General features: G+C 41.3%; 2 pseudogenes; both read right to left on the bottom strand.

The window, feature by feature from the left end:
• LOC129354205 (NACHT, LRR and PYD domains-containing protein 12-like) overlaps positions 1-8,519 on the bottom strand; it is a 30,195-nt pseudogene extending 21,676 nt beyond the window's left edge.
• Positions 8,520-11,625: 3,106 nt separating this feature from the next.
• Positions 11,626-16,725, bottom strand: part of LOC129354216 (NACHT, LRR and PYD domains-containing protein 3-like) — a 38,329-nt pseudogene continuing 33,229 nt past the window's right edge.

The following is a 16,725-nucleotide window of genomic DNA, read 5'->3' as shown; positions in this document are numbered from 1 at the left end:
GAGATACAATAGGAACAATCACAGGGTAGGCAGGACAACACGGAGACTCAATACACAAAAACCTAACAACACAGAGAAAAAAACAAATCCTTACAGAAACCTGAAACATTCAAATCATGAAGAAAACGAGTCACAGAGCAGTACTGTAGAGCTTTGACTGGACTACAAACATCATGCTGAACATTCAAAGTGTTTTAAAGTTTTCTTGCAGATTAGCTTCCTGCTAACCTGCAAGAAAACTTTTCCATAGTTTTTGACCTACAGCTCAGCAGAAGGTGTCCAACCATAGTGCTCCATTTATTGTTTTTTGTTATAACTGTAGTTAGTCACTGTTGGATGAGTTCACTTCCACTCAGTCATGATTGGTAAATTGACTGACCTAAATCAGAGGAGTTAGAGGACAAACTCAGTTGATCGGACAGGGTAGGATCTATAAAGTCAAGACGTTTGATCATCAATCTGCAGGCTCTCTGTCCTTTCTTTCTCACAGCATCGATGATGCTGCGGGCGTTGTCTGCTCTGGTTTGGGTCTTCTGAAGTATTTCCTCTTTCTCCAAATGTTTAAAGATGCCATCTGCCTCAAGGCCATCGAGAAGCTGATTCAGGATTTCCTCAGAAACTCTCTTCACAAACTCAATGCGAACCTGGAGAAGTTTTTCCTCTGCAGACAGAAATCAGGAACAGGATGAATCCAAACCAACAATAAAACATGATGAAGATCATCTATTCATCCAGAGATCCCCCTCAGAGTCTGTTGATCAGCTGCTCAGGTCTAAACCTGTTGTTGTGTTTAGACCTGAGGAATCAGAGCTGACCACTGATTCTGTCTACATGAGAACAAATGAAGCTTCTGATTCATCACTTTCTTTCCTCACTGCAGGAAGAACAATAAAAGAAACACCTTCTAAATATAGAGCTGCGCTATTTCAGGAAAACAGGAATCTCTGATAACATTGTGATGAAAATATTGAATGATTAACAGACATTTTTCTTTTACCATCATCATCAGGTCTTCATCTCTGTCTCTAAGCTTTATTATCTCTGTTACCAAATGTTGGAGTAAAAGACACAGCAAGTCTTTTCATCTGAGACAAGAAATTAGTCATAAATGATGTGATTTTTGGATGAATTAATGAGTATATATAGCAATTATTTCTGAAGTATTAGAGCTTCCTGTTCTTCACATCAGTTTCTTTTTGTTCTGTTTCCATCTGAGTTCAGTTTTTACATTGAGGTTTCACAGAAACTCACAATGTTTTCAGCAGAGCTTCACTGAACAGGAAGCATGAAAACAATAAATTCACAGAGAGGCTGTTGTTCATCACATGGCAGCAACACAGGCTGTGATTGGTCAGTTTGTTCTCCTATGACGGTTCATTTTCTGTTCCTGATCACTTACCAAAATCCACTTCCTGCTGCTGTGCCATTTTTATCTGGAAAACACAAAGGATTCATTATGTTTCAGACTTTGTTTCATAAAATAATTTCTTTTGGTCTTTTTGGAAAACTGAATGGAATCTAAAAAATACTGGATTAGAGATGAAAAATACTAATTTTAATCACATGATAATCAACACACCACCAAAAAAATATTTCTTTAATTCTTGAAACTAAAAGATGTTTATGAAAATTTGATCCTTCATCCTTACAGAAAACCTGAAAAAGGACTAACTTACCGAATGTCTCTATGTTCCTGTGAAGGATGAAATCTGACTGCCAGTCAGTCGAGGGTCAGATTTCCTTCAGTCTGAAATGAAAACTTAAACGTCTTTAAATCTTGTTTGCTTGCATTGGGACAGTATTGTGTTGCTGCTACCACTACCATCAGCTGAAGAAATCTCCTCTAGAAATGCGTCTGGGCTCCTGCTCAGGTGTTCAGTTTTCAGGTGACCAGTTGTCCTCACCGTCTCTGCCGTCGTCCTCTGAGTGATGATGAGCAGCAGCAGATACAAAGACACAGAGGGATGAGAAGAATGAAAGAGTTACATCCTGCTGAAACAAACCAAGTTCTGACTGGTTTTGATGAAGTTGGTGAATGGGTCCAAACTGAAGAACTCAGTGGGATTAAAAAGGGGCGTGGCCAAAACCTTTCCAACCCTCCCTGAAGGTAATTCAATCAAAACAGCATCATAAAAATATTTGAAGTTTGGTACACAAAGCCTTCAAGACAGGAAATAAATTATTGGAGGTAGTACCTAAAAATTAACATGTCAGGGTTTTGGGGGTCAAAGGTCATTTTTTGACATTTCACACAAACTGAATTTTGACAAAGTCAAAGGAATTTAGATTAATTGGCTTCATGCCTATTAACCTTGGAGGATTGAAAGTTATCAAAATGTTGGGGTGTGCTGTGGTGGTGCAGGTCTAACCCTCAATTAGTCAAGGACTTTTATTTTTGCGGGCCCACTTCCTGTAGCTTATTTAAAGCCCCCTCCAGCGCGCAGTTTAAAACATTCTGACCTGTTTCTCTGTGATTGTGTTCTTCTCAAATGCACTGATTTGATTGCTTGGTGAGTTTCTTATTTTATTTATCTGATAGCATTATTGCTCATTGGAGTGTTGTTTTATTAGAATAATTGGCGCTGGTTGCCTGGACCGTCACTGGGATTCTGTCAGGCCTGATTGTGGCCCAGTTCGCTCCTCTCTCTTGAGAAGGTAACTTGTTGCATTTTGTTCATATTTTGACAAGTGTTGTGTCTTTACTCCAACATAAATAAAGATTCGACTCAGAGGTTCAAATGAACGTGACTTTTATGATATTCACTCCATACAACATATCAATGCGCAGGCGCATAACATAGAAGGCAACTCAGCAAAAAGGGGAGTGGTTCCGCTAAAGCAAATAGATCCACTATATATACTACACTCCTCCCCTTTCAGAGTAATGCTCTACAATCTAAGTAAGATATAACATTTCCGATATATTAAACACAATTTGCAAACCAGGTAACACACATTGAAACCTCAAAAAAAAAAATTTTTTTTTTTAACAACATAAGTCCCACAAATGAAACTCATAAATCCAATCTTTTAGGGGGTGCCCTGAGTCGTTCAGGGTTACGCCTGGGGACCTGTGGGGTGCGCTCGGTAGGGGGCACTTCCTCAGCAACTGTGGGTGTCACTGTACTGGGTTCAGAGTTGGTTTCAGGATCAGGTGGACGTGCTGGTTGCTCTGGTGTCTTTGGTTGAGCATTCAACAGCTGATCCACATGACGTCTCCAGGTATGCTCTCCAGTGTCCACCTCGTACATCAGGGGGCCGCTCCGAGTGATTATCTTTCCAGGCGTCCATTTTTCCCCTCGGTAGTCACGTGCCAGGACCTGCTGACCCACATCAAAGCTCCTTGGCGGTTCACTCGAAAAGTTGCTGAACTGTTTGTTCTGCACTTCTCTCCTCAGGTTCGGCTTCAGAAGGTCAATGCGAGATCTGAGCTGTCTGTTCATAAACAGCATTGCAGGTGTCTGATTAGTTGTTGCATGGGCAGAATTGCGGTACACCAGGAGGAAATTGTCAATTTTGTGTTGAAGAGAGATGTCTTCTTTTGTCATTGCTTTTATGGACTTTTTGAATGTTTGTACGAACCGTTCTGCTAACCGGTTTGTTGCTGGATGATGAGGTGCTGACTTGAAATGTTTGATACCATTCTTTTTCATGAAATCTTGGAATTCTTCAGAAGTATACTGTGGGCCATTGTCACTCACAATTTGCTCAGGCAGGCCATTCCTGGCAAAGATGGTTCTCAGAACAGAGATGGTCTTTTCTGATGTTGTTGATTTCATTGGGATTACTTCTGGCCATTTTGAGTGAGCGTCCACAGCTATGAGAAACATAGAGTTCATGAATGGACCAGCAAAATCAATGTGCACTCTCTGCCAGGGTGCAGACGGCCATTCCCATGGATGTAAGGGAGCCTGTGGTGGTGCATTTTGAACACTCAGGCATCCTGGGCAGGTTTTAGTGATGTCCTCAATCTGTTTATCTATACCTGGCCACCATACATAGCTACGGGCCAGACTTTTCATTTTCACTGTACCTACATGAGCTTCATGCAGGCTTTCCAATACTCTGGTGCGAAGCTTGGAGGGCACTACCACACGTGATCCACACATCAAGGTTCCCTGGCATACTGACAGCTGGTCACGTCTTGCTGAAAACTCAGGAAAACATGGATTCCCATGGGCAGGCCAACCTTGTACTGTGATGTCATACACCTTGGAAAGTGTTGGGTCATTCCGCATTTCTTTTCTTATCATGGCATTTGTAACTGGCAACTGGTCTATCAGTGTTGTGTGGAACATTTCTGCCGGATCACCTTTTGATGGTGGTTCCTCCACAGACGTTGACAATGGAAGGCGTGACAATCCATCAGCATTGCAATGTTGTTTAGTCCCCTTGAACTCGATGTCATACGAGTGTGCTCCTAAGAACAGAGCCCATCGCTGTAGTCGCGCAGCTGACATCACTGGAACTCCTTTTCGTGGATTGAATATTGATACTAGGGGCTGATGATCTGTCACTAAGGTAAACCTTCGGCCATAGAGGTAATGATGGAACTTTTTGATACCCCATACTAGGCTAAGGGCTTCCCTGTCAATCTGTGCGTAATTGCGTTCAGCACTTGACAGGGACCTTGAAGCGAATGCAATTGGGCGTTCAAGTCCATTATCCATCGTGTGCGACAGGACTGCGCCAAAGCCATACGGGGACGCGTCACATGCCAGACGGATGGGTCTGGATGGATCGTAGTGGGTAAGTAGTTCATCAGATGTAATTAGTCTTTTTGTTTCTGTGAATGCCTTTTCACATTTTTCAGACCAATGCCATTCCACTCCTGTCTGTAGCAGCGCATTTAGTGGATACAGCACTGAGGCAAGGTTTGGTAGAAACTTGTGGTAATAGTTAACGAGACCCAAGTACGATCTGAGTTGTGACACATTTTCAGGTTTAGGTGCTTTCAGCACTGCCTCAATTTTCTCTTGTGACTTGTGCAGGCCGTGCTTGTCAATAACATGTCCGCAGTAAGAGATTTCACTTTTGAAAAACTCACATTTCTCCCTCTTTGCCCGTAGGCCATACTCATCCAGCCTGGTGAGTACTTTGCTCAGGTTTTGGAAATGATCATCATCATCTTTTCCTGTTATGATAATATCACACAGGTAGCATTGTGTTCCAGGTATGTCCTGGAGCACCTGATCCATGGCTCTTTGCCAGATGGCTGGGGCTGAAGCAATACCAAACACAAGACGATTGTATTGGTAAAGTCCCTTATGAGTGTTGATGGTTAGGAACTTTTTGCTTGACTCCTCCACTTCCATCTGGAGATAGGCTTGTGACAAGTCAATCTTTGAAAACTTCTCCCCACCAGCCAATGATGAGAAGATGTCCTCTATTCGTGGCAGGGGATACTGCACCGTGCGCAGCACCGGGTTGATGCTCACTTTGAAGTCCCCACATATACGCACTTCACTTTTTCCTTTCTTCATTACAGGAAGATTGGGTGTAGCCCAGTCACTCCAGTCAATTTTTGAGAGAATGCCAGATGCCTCCAAGCTTCGTAGTTCGGCATCTATCTTGGGACGTAGGGCATACGGCACCGGGTGCGCCTTGTGGAATCGTGGGTTGGCATCTTTGTCAAGTTCAATTTTTGCTTTTATGTGTTTTAGTTTACCAATGCCTTTCTCGAACACATGTGCATGAGCCTCCAATAACTGTGGCAATCTCTGCTCAGGCCTCCGGGTGGAGCTCTTGAGGCCTGTTGAGATATTCAGGGCTTTTATTGCATGCCAGTCAAGCTGAATTCTTCTCAGCCATGCTAAGATTCTTGTACAAGACTGGTTCTACAAGTTCGGTGTTCCAGCCAGACTACATTCCGATCAGGGCCGGAATTTTTAAAGTGCATTGATCCAGGAGTTGTGTGAGCTGTATGGAGTGCAAAAGACTCATACTACTCCCTACCATCCTGAAGGTAATGGCCAATGTGAAAGATTTAATAGAACATTACATGATCTGCTGTGAACTCTACCTATTGAGAGGAAGGGAAATTGGCCTCATTATTTGCCTCAAGTGTTGTATTCATATAAGACCACAGTCCATCAGTCCACGGGTGAGTCTCCTTACCTTTTGATGTTTTGCCCAGATGAAGGGCAGAAGGGGCTACAGCAAGGTGTCAAACTCCAGTCGTCAAGGGCCTCTGTTCTGCAGTTTTTTAGGATTTTAAAGTGGCCGATATTGTATAATAAAATGAATTGACTATTTATGTCTAAGGGTTATTGTGAGTAAATAAACTGTGGTTAATTTGCATCAGTGCCTCTGATTATTTTTTACAAACTTATGTGTGATCTGGTAAAAATAAAACACCAGAGAATTTAAGGTTCTTCACGCATAACTAAAGTTGTAACCGCGGTCACACATCCCAAAACTAAAAGCAGTGCCTCCTGTTATTTTCACACATCAGACTCCTTAGAAGCACACTCTCCTGATGCTGCTCTTGTAGCCGCAGTTAGTTGCACAGCCCAAAAGTGTTGCACAGGGGTTACACACAACCCACCTATGGAGGCCCCAGTCCTCGATGCATCCGTTGCTGGTTCGATTCCCAGCCTGGCGACCTTTGCTGCATGTCTTCCCCTTCTCTCATTACCCCCTTTCCTGTCAATTAACTTTCAATTAAAGGCCACTAGAGCCAATAAAAAAGCTATCAAAATGTTGAATTTTTGGGTCCAGACTTCAAAGTTTGATGTCTTGCCAATAGAAATATCTCAGTCAGACAGACTGACTTTAACATAATTGTCCAGGAGGAATTCAGGCTTTCGGTTGTTTTTTCCCTCAAACAGAGCCGTAGACCAGAACTTTTCATAGAGGAACCAACTGAACACGAATCTGACTGAGGGCCAGAAAACAAGAGCATGAACTGAAGCTCTGTACATCTGAATCCTGAGACAATCAGACATGCAGATCAATCACTGTTTTCAGTTTCCACACTGGAGAATCACACACTTAATCTCTCACAAATTAATCTGTGGATTAATCTGTGAGACGCCTGAAATATTCCTCCACTTCTCAGTGAACAACAAGACCTTCATGAAAACAGAAAACAAACTGTCTCTGGAGTTTGACAATAATGAGAGGATTAATATATGAACATCTCCACCTGCTGTACAGAGATTATGGATGACTGTAATATGACCCAACAATATCAATCTGCATTCAACAAAAACCATCAGGAGTGTGTAATCTGTGGTTCTTTGGTTCCATTAGATGATAGGGCACATTGAGATTCCTGATAATTAATTGATTACAGCAGATATCATCTCTCAGGGCTGAATCGTGTCAGAACCTAAATATTCAAAGTCAATGATTCTCATGTTTGGGTCCTGAAAAATCACTGTTCTTAAAGAAGGTTCAACAAACTCTCCTTCCATAAACTCTGAGTTAACTTACTCTGAAACTGAGATCCTGGTTCCAAACGTTTCACCTAAAGATCAACAAGCTGCATGTGACTTACCAAGAACCACAGGAAGTGACTTTATGATGTTTTGATCTAACACGTTCTGATGTCATTAGATTGTTGTTCCTCTAGAGGCGCTGTTGCTTCGTTACAGATTGATCAGCTTTTAACAACTGATCAATGATCTTTGAAAAGCCTGACCTGCTGATTCTGATTTGAGCTGATAGCAAATATTTGCTAAAAGGTCATTGAGTTGCCAACTGGTTCTGGATCAGAACCAGCTGGGTCAATCTGGTTCTAGATGCATTTTTCCAGCAGAGCTTTGAGAGACAAAGTTTTTTCCTGCTTCAAGGAGCAACCAGAGAAAAACCTGGAAAAAGATGAAGCTCAGAGAGGAGGAAGAGAAGAAATCTGCAGAGAGCTTAAAGCCGGTTCTGATCCACAGACAGATGAACCCCAGACTGGAGAGTGATTCATTTCACTTTCTGCTGATTTTCAACAAGCAGTTTAAAATGTTTTTATTCTGGTTTTCAGGTTAAAACACCAGATAGTCACTGCAGCAAGAACACTGATTGATTGTTAGTTAGAGTAAGTTCAGTTTACTTAGGTTCAATCTGAGAAGCTCATTATTGCTTTAGATGCTGCTGTCATAATGTACCACTTCATTTCTAAAGCACTTAAAATACTATATAGCATCAGACCAAAGTGTTGCACAAAAATGAAAACAAATAATAAAATTAAAAAATATGAATCAGAAAATGATAAATACGGTGTGTTTATCGTTTGTTCAATATTTCTGTAACGTAAAACAGAGCACTGCTGCAGGGACCCCACCCCATGAGAGCCGAGTGATCCCAGCTGAGGTGGCCCAGGCCCAGGAAGCCTCAGAGGTTAACCACCGAGGCTTCCTGGGGAAAGACTGGGGAAAGGCTCCAGAGAGCCGAGAGACGGAGAGGAACCCGGAGCGGCAACACTTACCTCTATTAATAAGCCAACGTGTTCCTCCGCTCAAATAGAAGCTGATCTGAAGAAGAACAAAAATAGTTTCTGTTTCCACAGGAATTCATGAAACTTGTTGGGGCCTGCCCATAGCAATGCATGGAGGGAGTGACTGACTTGCGAAGACTGACAGTGAGGAGGAAGGAGCTGGCCTTTAGAATTTGTGCGATTCTGACCCAAAATAAATTTTGAAATCGTCGTCACGCCCACAAATATCGTGCAGAGAATCCATTACCATAGCAATGGAACACAGCAGGGCCAGCTGATTAGGACTACAAAAACGCATCACTGTAGTTCTAACTATGGCAGAACTCAGAGGAAAAAGCTGGACTTTAGAACTGCTTGTGTTTTGGGCCTTTTATAACTCATTTTAACCAACCATTGTTACACATGGAATTAGTGTGGCAATTTTAAATTAAGCTTTAAAAAAAATTAGAAGCTGCAATGATATTAGCTTGCATTATCTTTTCCTCTCAAGTTTAACATCACAAACATTAGCATTTCACTGTTCCCCACTAGTGTACTGCCGTAGGCAGTGTGAGATCCAGCAAGATCTTTTCCTCTCAGGTTAGGACTATTCCTTGCACAGCAAGGCAGAGCATTAGCATTAGCCTTTTACCTTAAATGAGGTATTAGCTATTTCATGCTAAATTTCAGAATAAAAGCCTCAAGAGTCATCTGTGGCTAATGCAATTACCAATGAAATTAGTAATTGCACTGTCTTTTTCTCAAGACAGTGCATTAACATCACAAACATTAGCATTTCACTGTTCCACACTAGTGCACTGCCATAGGCAGTGCAATAAGATAATCCTGCATGATCTTTTTCACTCAGGTTAGGGCTCTGCCTTGCACAGCAAGGGAGAGCATTAGCATTAGCCTTTTACCTTAAATGAGGTATTAGCCATTTCCCTTACTTATTACCCATGTTCAGTTAGTCATGCTTGTGACTATCCATGTGCTATTGATGACATTGCAGCTTTCTTTAGCGTGGATGCTAATGTTTAGCATCAGAACGCTGGGTCCAAATCGACGGGCACCCTTTGGCAGGCCCCAGTTATATTTCTTCAGGAATTTCTAGTTTTCTTCTAGAATCAAAGTTTGAGTCATATGAATAAATATTAATAGCTCAGTTAGATTTAACAGACTTTAAAAAAACTAGAATGAAGATAGAAAACCATTTGCTGTTAGTGAAGCAGCTCTGAAGCTGAGCAGCTTTTTTCATGATTTCAGCAGAAAACCAGCAGAACAAACTGTTCGATGTGGACTATGAGCTTTCTGCCCTCTGGTGGTGAACTATCGCAACTACAGATATTCTTCATATTAATTGCTCAATCAAATGATTTAAGTTTATTTGTTCTCGTCTTGACTTTTATCAGGTCAGATAAAACCATCTCATGTGTTTATAATCCAGCAGGATTAAATCACTCTGATGTGATTCAGTGATTTGATTCATTTGCTTTAACCAGAGAATCGTCTAAAAGTTTAACTTTAAACCTCAACAGAGTGAGAGTCAGAGCTCATTGAGTCACCAACTGGAGCAGTGATGTCTGTTTCCTCACAGTGAAGAAGAAATTGCATCAGGTAGGATACTGACGGATCACAACCTCTCAGCAGAACCCCGACACATCAAGTCTGATCCTCTCCTTCACTCCTGTCCAATAATAATGATGGAAAGTTTCTGATGAGGTGGAAAAACTCAGATGCCATGCTAGTGAGCAGCGCCCTCTGCTGGTCGCCTGAAACATGACAGGAGCGCAAATGAACTGCAGGAAGGTCAGAGTTCAAATCACGTTTAGATGAATCTGTTGTACATCTATAATCTGAAGATATGAAGTGAAATATTTCAGTTGAACTCCAGCTGTAATCCCGTCAGCTCCAACTTCCTGGTTCTGGTCCAGATGATCACCATCATGTTACTGGAGTCGGGTCCAGCCTCTTCCTCCCCAGTTGAACTACAGTAACCTCTCTCCTGCTCCACACGGTTCTGAGGGAAGGCCTGTGTGTGTGTGTGTGTGTGTGTGTGTGTGTGTGTGTGTGTGTGTGTGTGTGTGTGTGTGTGTGTGTGTGTGTGTGTGTGTGTGTGTGTGTGTGTGTGTGTGTGTGTGTGTGTGAAGGGTTATTTTCCTGGGATGAGACATGGAACCAGGCTGTGATGGACTTTTAATGACATCACATGATGAGGATGATGTTTCAGTAACTGAAGGAGTCGTGAAGATCTGCTCCAAGTTTCGGCTCAAACGGGACTCAAACATCAAATCAAAGATAAAACTTTTACGTTTGTGAAATGTTGTAGCTGCAATCAGAATAATTATCAAAGTTCCTCTGGCTCTATCAGGAGCCGCCTGGGCCTGGTGTTGCTGAGCGTTATCGGGTCGGTTTACAGGCCGGGCCGTCTCAGATGATCAGGATCAGCAGCCGCTCCCTTCACGTCTCCATGGCTGTAAATTATCATCATTCCCAGAGAAACTGAGCGCTGACATCTGCTCCCGCTTTCTACGGAGCTAAAACAGTCTCATAATTCACAAATTGCATTGTGAGTTCGCTGAGACTCCCCTCACGTCTCGACCATTTAATAAATGGTCGTCGATTTACTCAAATTGGACGACCAGCAACCAATCAGAGCCAGGCATCTTTACACATTTTCCTGATCAGGGTTTGAACCAACAACCAGCAGATTTTAAGCGCAGATAGTTACTGACTGAACCAACCAACCTTCTCAACTGGAGCCTGTTTGATTCATAAAGACTCTCAGAAACTAAAGTGCAGAAAACTTTTGAAATACTTTCTCACTCCCCTGGCATTCTGTCTCAAACTCACCATAACATCTTCATTCATTTTCACCAGTACTGAGATGTTGCATTCAGAAGTTGGCCTGAGGATTTGGGTCACAGGTTGCTGGTTCAATCCCTGAGCTGCACTGAATTTGCCTTTGTTTTCAGCAAAACAGAGCAAAAAGGTTCTGGACTCAAACCAACAACCTTCAGATAAACTGCTAACTAAATTAGTAGCTAAAATCTGAAATCAACTTGAGATGATTCTGCTTTTACTAGTTTAAGCTTTAAAACTAAACGTAAAAACTTTTTTTTTTTTTTTTTTTTAAAGCCAAAATGGCAGGCAGGACAAAAATGACGGTTTAGTTATATATGTGTTGACAGTCAGCTGCATAGAAAACACACAAAGATTTTTAAAAAACTTTATTTGGTCATGAAACATCCAGCATTACATTAGAATAATTATGAAAATCAAACATGAAGCAATCAGCACATTAAGCCACTGAGGTCTGAATAAATCAGTAAATCTCATTAAGAGCCTGATGAGACACATCGAGTCCTGAAGGCCTCTAGAAAACTCAAAACATGAAATATGGAGCTAAAAAAGTAAAAACCAAAACAACAGAAATATTCAAGCTGAGAATCAATAATAATGCAAAACTTCATTAGATATTAGAATGAATGTAAAAATATGAATATGTGTAAAATCTATCATTTAATCAGATAAAATGCTGGATGTTCCTGAAAAACTGCTCCAAGATCAGAGTTTCTGCAGGACATCCAGTTCTAAACTGTGTGAAACTGGTTTCTGTGATGGAAGCTGAAGTTTCTCTGCATCTTTTCATCTGCGGAGCTTTGAGGAACATTTTCATGTCAGCAGAAGGAAGAAGCAGCAGAGAAAAGAGGTTTGAATGAAGTGTCTTTATGACCTCAGAGCTGAACTGGAAATGTTTCCATTTCTGGTTCCAGGAGGAAAATGAACCAGAGAGAAAAAAAAATCAACTTTCCAGTTGAATCCAGTTCAGATCAAAACTCCATGAAGCCTCTAAATGGAGCCCAGTTTGATTTGGATCTTTATTGATCCAAGGAGACAAACAATATCAGACACTAAATGACAGACATGAGGAAACAAACAGGAGAGAAACCTTGGAGGTCAGAGGTCATCATCATGTCAGAGTCTCTTTAGACTCAAACTGCTGCAGCTTCAACCTCTGAGACCGTTCTCGACAGCTTTCAAAACCTGCAGAGAGAAGAAGGATGGAGAGCAGATCAGTGAGTGTTTCCAGCCTCTCCAGCAGCAGTCAGTGACGCAGAACATCTGTGATAATGTGGCCTCGCTTTTCCTTATTTGAGTTAATTTCATGTTTCTTACATCGCTGTTTTGGGTTTACTTGCTATATTTAGTTGTAATTTACTTTTCTTATTAGATTTAGTTTGGGTTAATTCCTTGGTTTGTTGGGTTTCATGTTTTACTGACTTTGTTTCGCTTTGGAGGTGACGTTACCTCTCATTCCCAGAGACACCCACTGCAGCAGCACAGGTGTCCATTAGCTCAGCAGTGTGCAGACTGGGAAGCTGAGAACAAAGAGGTAGCTGTGCAGTTGAGGCGACAGATGGAGAAGGACAGATCAGGGTAAGAGCGGCAGGGCGGTGGGACTGGTGGACTGGAGGATTGGTCGCCGTTGAGAAACGTATGACTGGGTGCTGGAACGCGATTGCCGGATCGCCGATCAGTCGACTGGCACTGGGAGGGAATGAGCGCCGGACTGCGCTCCCTCTCAGGCAGGCTAAACTTTGAACATTGTTTATTATTGTATATGTCTTTTGAATATGTAGATATTTTCTAATAAGTTTCCATTTTATTATGTTTTGTAGAAAAGTGCCACCTAATGGACGTAATTGAAACATGTAAAAAAGTGCAGCGTCACATTGGTGTGAAAGAATATTGAATATGTCATGTTTCACTGAGTTCTACAGTTTTTTTACTTTAAACATGGAATTGCAGTGCAAGATTGAAGAATATTTTGTATTATCTGCACAAAGAAAGTAAAGTTTGTTGTTCATCAGACTTTGTGTGGATTTTGTAAGGACTTTTTCATTCACTGAGAGATGCACAAGTGGGCCAGAAACGCATCAAGCTAGGAGCTAATTCAGACGACTGAGGCTAGTTGAGCAGAGTACGGCTTCGCACTGAAGCAAATTAACAGACTCTGTCCTTCCTCATCCATTGACTCTGCCGCTCAGTTTTGCGCTACATCGTTTTTAGTGACTCATCTTTTATTAATTTATATATAAATTACTGTTAACTTTCATTGGCTCATTTTTAAGACCATGGCCACAGTCCCTGTGGGTTTTATTTATCAAATCTACTCCTCTGGTTCCACACATCCAGAGGATGCAGTCAGTCTGATCTCAGAGCTGTGACCAACATCAACCTGATCAGTTGCTTCCTGTTGAACAAGCAGATCTCTGATCACATTGTTTGATTGATGAGGACCACTGTCTCTAGACATGTTGGACGCTGGAGTCCAGCTGGATGTCCTGGAGACATGGACACAGCAACAACACAGCAAGCTGCTGCTCCTCTGATTGGCTGATTGCTGTGTCCAATCAGGAAGCCTGAACCATTCTCCTCCCACTGAGAAGCTGCAGCTTTACTGGGAACACTGGATCTTTGCTTTGATGCTGACTGGGTTTAGTTCAATATGCTGACAGCAGCTGGACTCACTGCAAACATTTATGTTGCTGGGCTCCAGCACAGATGACATCCGGACTTGTCTTTACTAATTATAAAAAAGGTTTTATTTACCTTTATGCAAAAGTCCGCCTGTCATCACTGGGTGCCTAACGCTACCCAGCAGAACGGGGAAAACAGTGCACTGCAGAGCGAACGGCACGTTCCAGGAACACACCTCACAGCGACGCATTCACTGACATAAAGTAAATATGACTACCAAAGATCAATTCACAAGACAGACACAAAACCAAGTTCAGAAGAAATTAATAAACTACAATGAATGAACTTATCATAAACAAAACAGAATTGGTGTGGTACCTTATAAACTAATAAATTCGGTGTCTCTCACATTTACTTACAAGATCCTTGAGCTGCTGAAGATCTGAATCCTTCAGGTTGTTTCCATACAGGTCCACTTCTGTCAGTAGGGTCGGGTTGGAATTCAGAGCTGAGACCAAATCATCACAGCTGATCTCTGATAAACTGCAGAACTGCAACCTGAATAAAGAATAAAAGATGTGAACCAGCAGGATGCAGGTTAACCAGTCCAACAGAACCAGTTAAAGATTCTCATCAATATTAATGCCAACAAGCTGCTGCTCCAATAAAGACCTGCAAACTTCAGAACCAGAACCAGAACCAGAACCTGGTACTGGGTCATGATGTGTTGGAGGATTTTAGTCATTAAAATCATTCCAGGTTCTGATCAAAGTGTTGAAGTATCAATCATTGATTATTGATTTGTTCCTGTCAGATTCCAGGAATTCACTTTTCTAGACTGGATGACCTTTGACCTGCTTCATGTCAAGCAGGTCAAAGGTCGGATTGAGGGTCCGAATGCTGTCCTGTTCTGACCTCAGATCAGCAGGTCCAACTCAGTTACACAGAGAAAATAAATTAAACTCTGGATCCAGGAACAAACTCAGAACTTATTGATTAGAAATGAACTTTGATTGATGATCAATTATATAGAATTATTCACAGAAATATCAATAATTAAATTATTAAAATACCCCAGTCTCTCCAGTCTGCAGCCTTCAGTCTGTAGAAAACCACAGAGATCCTTCAGTCCAGAACCTTCCAGGTTGGTTCCGCTCAGGTTCAGTTCTGTCAGATGGGTCGGGTTGGACTTCAGAGCTGAGAACAGAGACGTCCAGCTGGTCTCTGAGAAACTGCATTTATCCAAACTGAATAAAGATTAAAAGATGTGAACCAACAGGATGCAGTTAAAACTGAAATATGAACAAATAAATAATAAAAATGTATAAATTAATTTCCCTGAATGTAAAAGAAACATGATGAAGTGATTCTAACATCTGATCCAGTCAAACTGGTTTAAAGAGTCCAAACCAGCAGAACCAGAACATTTGATCAACAAAGAAAGTCAAAGTTTGTCTCAAAGTTTCTGAGGATCTTAAACTCAGTGGATGTTTTTCTCTCCATGTTTCCTTCCAGGCTCTGGATTCTCCGACTGCTCTGTCCATCATTGATCTGCTGATATTTTATGGCTCCAGTTTTTCTTCATTAATCTATTAATGATGTTTTTTTGCTGCTTTTATTTGAACTGCAGCTCATTGCTCAGTATGACAGATGGAAACGGGTTGATTTCAATGCTTTTATAATATCACATTCTGAAAGTTGATCATTTTGTGCTGATTCAGTTTCTGAACCATCAACTAGAAAATATTGATCCTTTTCTCTGTGAGGTCATTGTGGGTCATTTGGTTCTGGTTCTGAATCCAGAGACGCTGCAGAAATGGGAAGATTATCATAAAGGAACAACCTGATAGTGAAGACGAATCATTTTAAATCTATTTTCCAGTAAAACACATGAGAATGATTTCAGTGAACTGCTGAAGCTTGTTGCATACAAAGCATTACAAAGGTAAGACCTCACTTCCTGTCCTCCAAAATAAGAGCTGAATCAGGATGTGTGAACAAAATGACTTGAACAAAGTCAGTATTTCCTGCAGGACAGTTAATGAATCATCTTGATATTATTTATGTGTCTTCATGTCCAGGATCTCTGCCAGCAGACTCTGGTCATCCTGATAGAGTCTGACTGTCACAACAAACTCAGATCAGCAGGTCCAACTCAGTTACACAGAGAAACTAAATTAAACTTTGGATCCAGGAACAAACTCAGAACTTATTGATTAGAAATGAACTTTGATTGATGATCAATTATATAGAATTATTCACAGAAATATCAATAATTACATTATTACATACAACAATGTCTCCAGTCTGCAGCCTTCAGTCTGTAGAAAACCACAGAGATCCTTCAGTCCAGAATCTCCCAGGTTGGTCCAGCTCAGGTCCAGTTTTGTCAGATGGGTCGGGTTGGACTTCAGAGCTGAGAACAGAGACGTCCAGCTGGTCTCTGAGAAACTGAGGCCATTCAATCTGAATCAAGAATAAAAGATGTGAACCAACAGGATGCAGTTAAAACTGAAATATGAACAAATAAATAATAAAAATGTATAAATTAATTTCCCTGAATGTAAAAGAAACATGATGAAGTGATTCTAACATCTGATCCAGTCAAACTGGTTTAAAGAGTCCAAACCAGCAGAACCAGAACATTTGATCAACAGAGAAAGTCAAAGTTTGTCTCAAAGTTTCTGAGGATCTTAAACTCAGTGGATGTTTTTCTCTCCATGTTTCCTTCCAGGCTCTGGATTCTCCGACTGCTCTGTCCATCATTGATCTGCTGATATTTTATGGCTCCAGTTTTTCTTCATTAATCTATTAATGATGTTTTTTGCTGC

This window comes from Poeciliopsis prolifica, unplaced genomic scaffold (assembly GCF_027474105.1).
Source record: "Poeciliopsis prolifica strain line A6 unplaced genomic scaffold, Auburn_PproV2 SCAFFOLD106, whole genome shotgun sequence".
NCBI classification, from domain to species: domain Eukaryota; kingdom Metazoa; phylum Chordata; class Actinopteri; order Cyprinodontiformes; family Poeciliidae; genus Poeciliopsis; species Poeciliopsis prolifica.
Note: the sequence above shows the minus strand (reverse complement) of the source record. Positions and strands in the feature narration are given on the sequence as shown.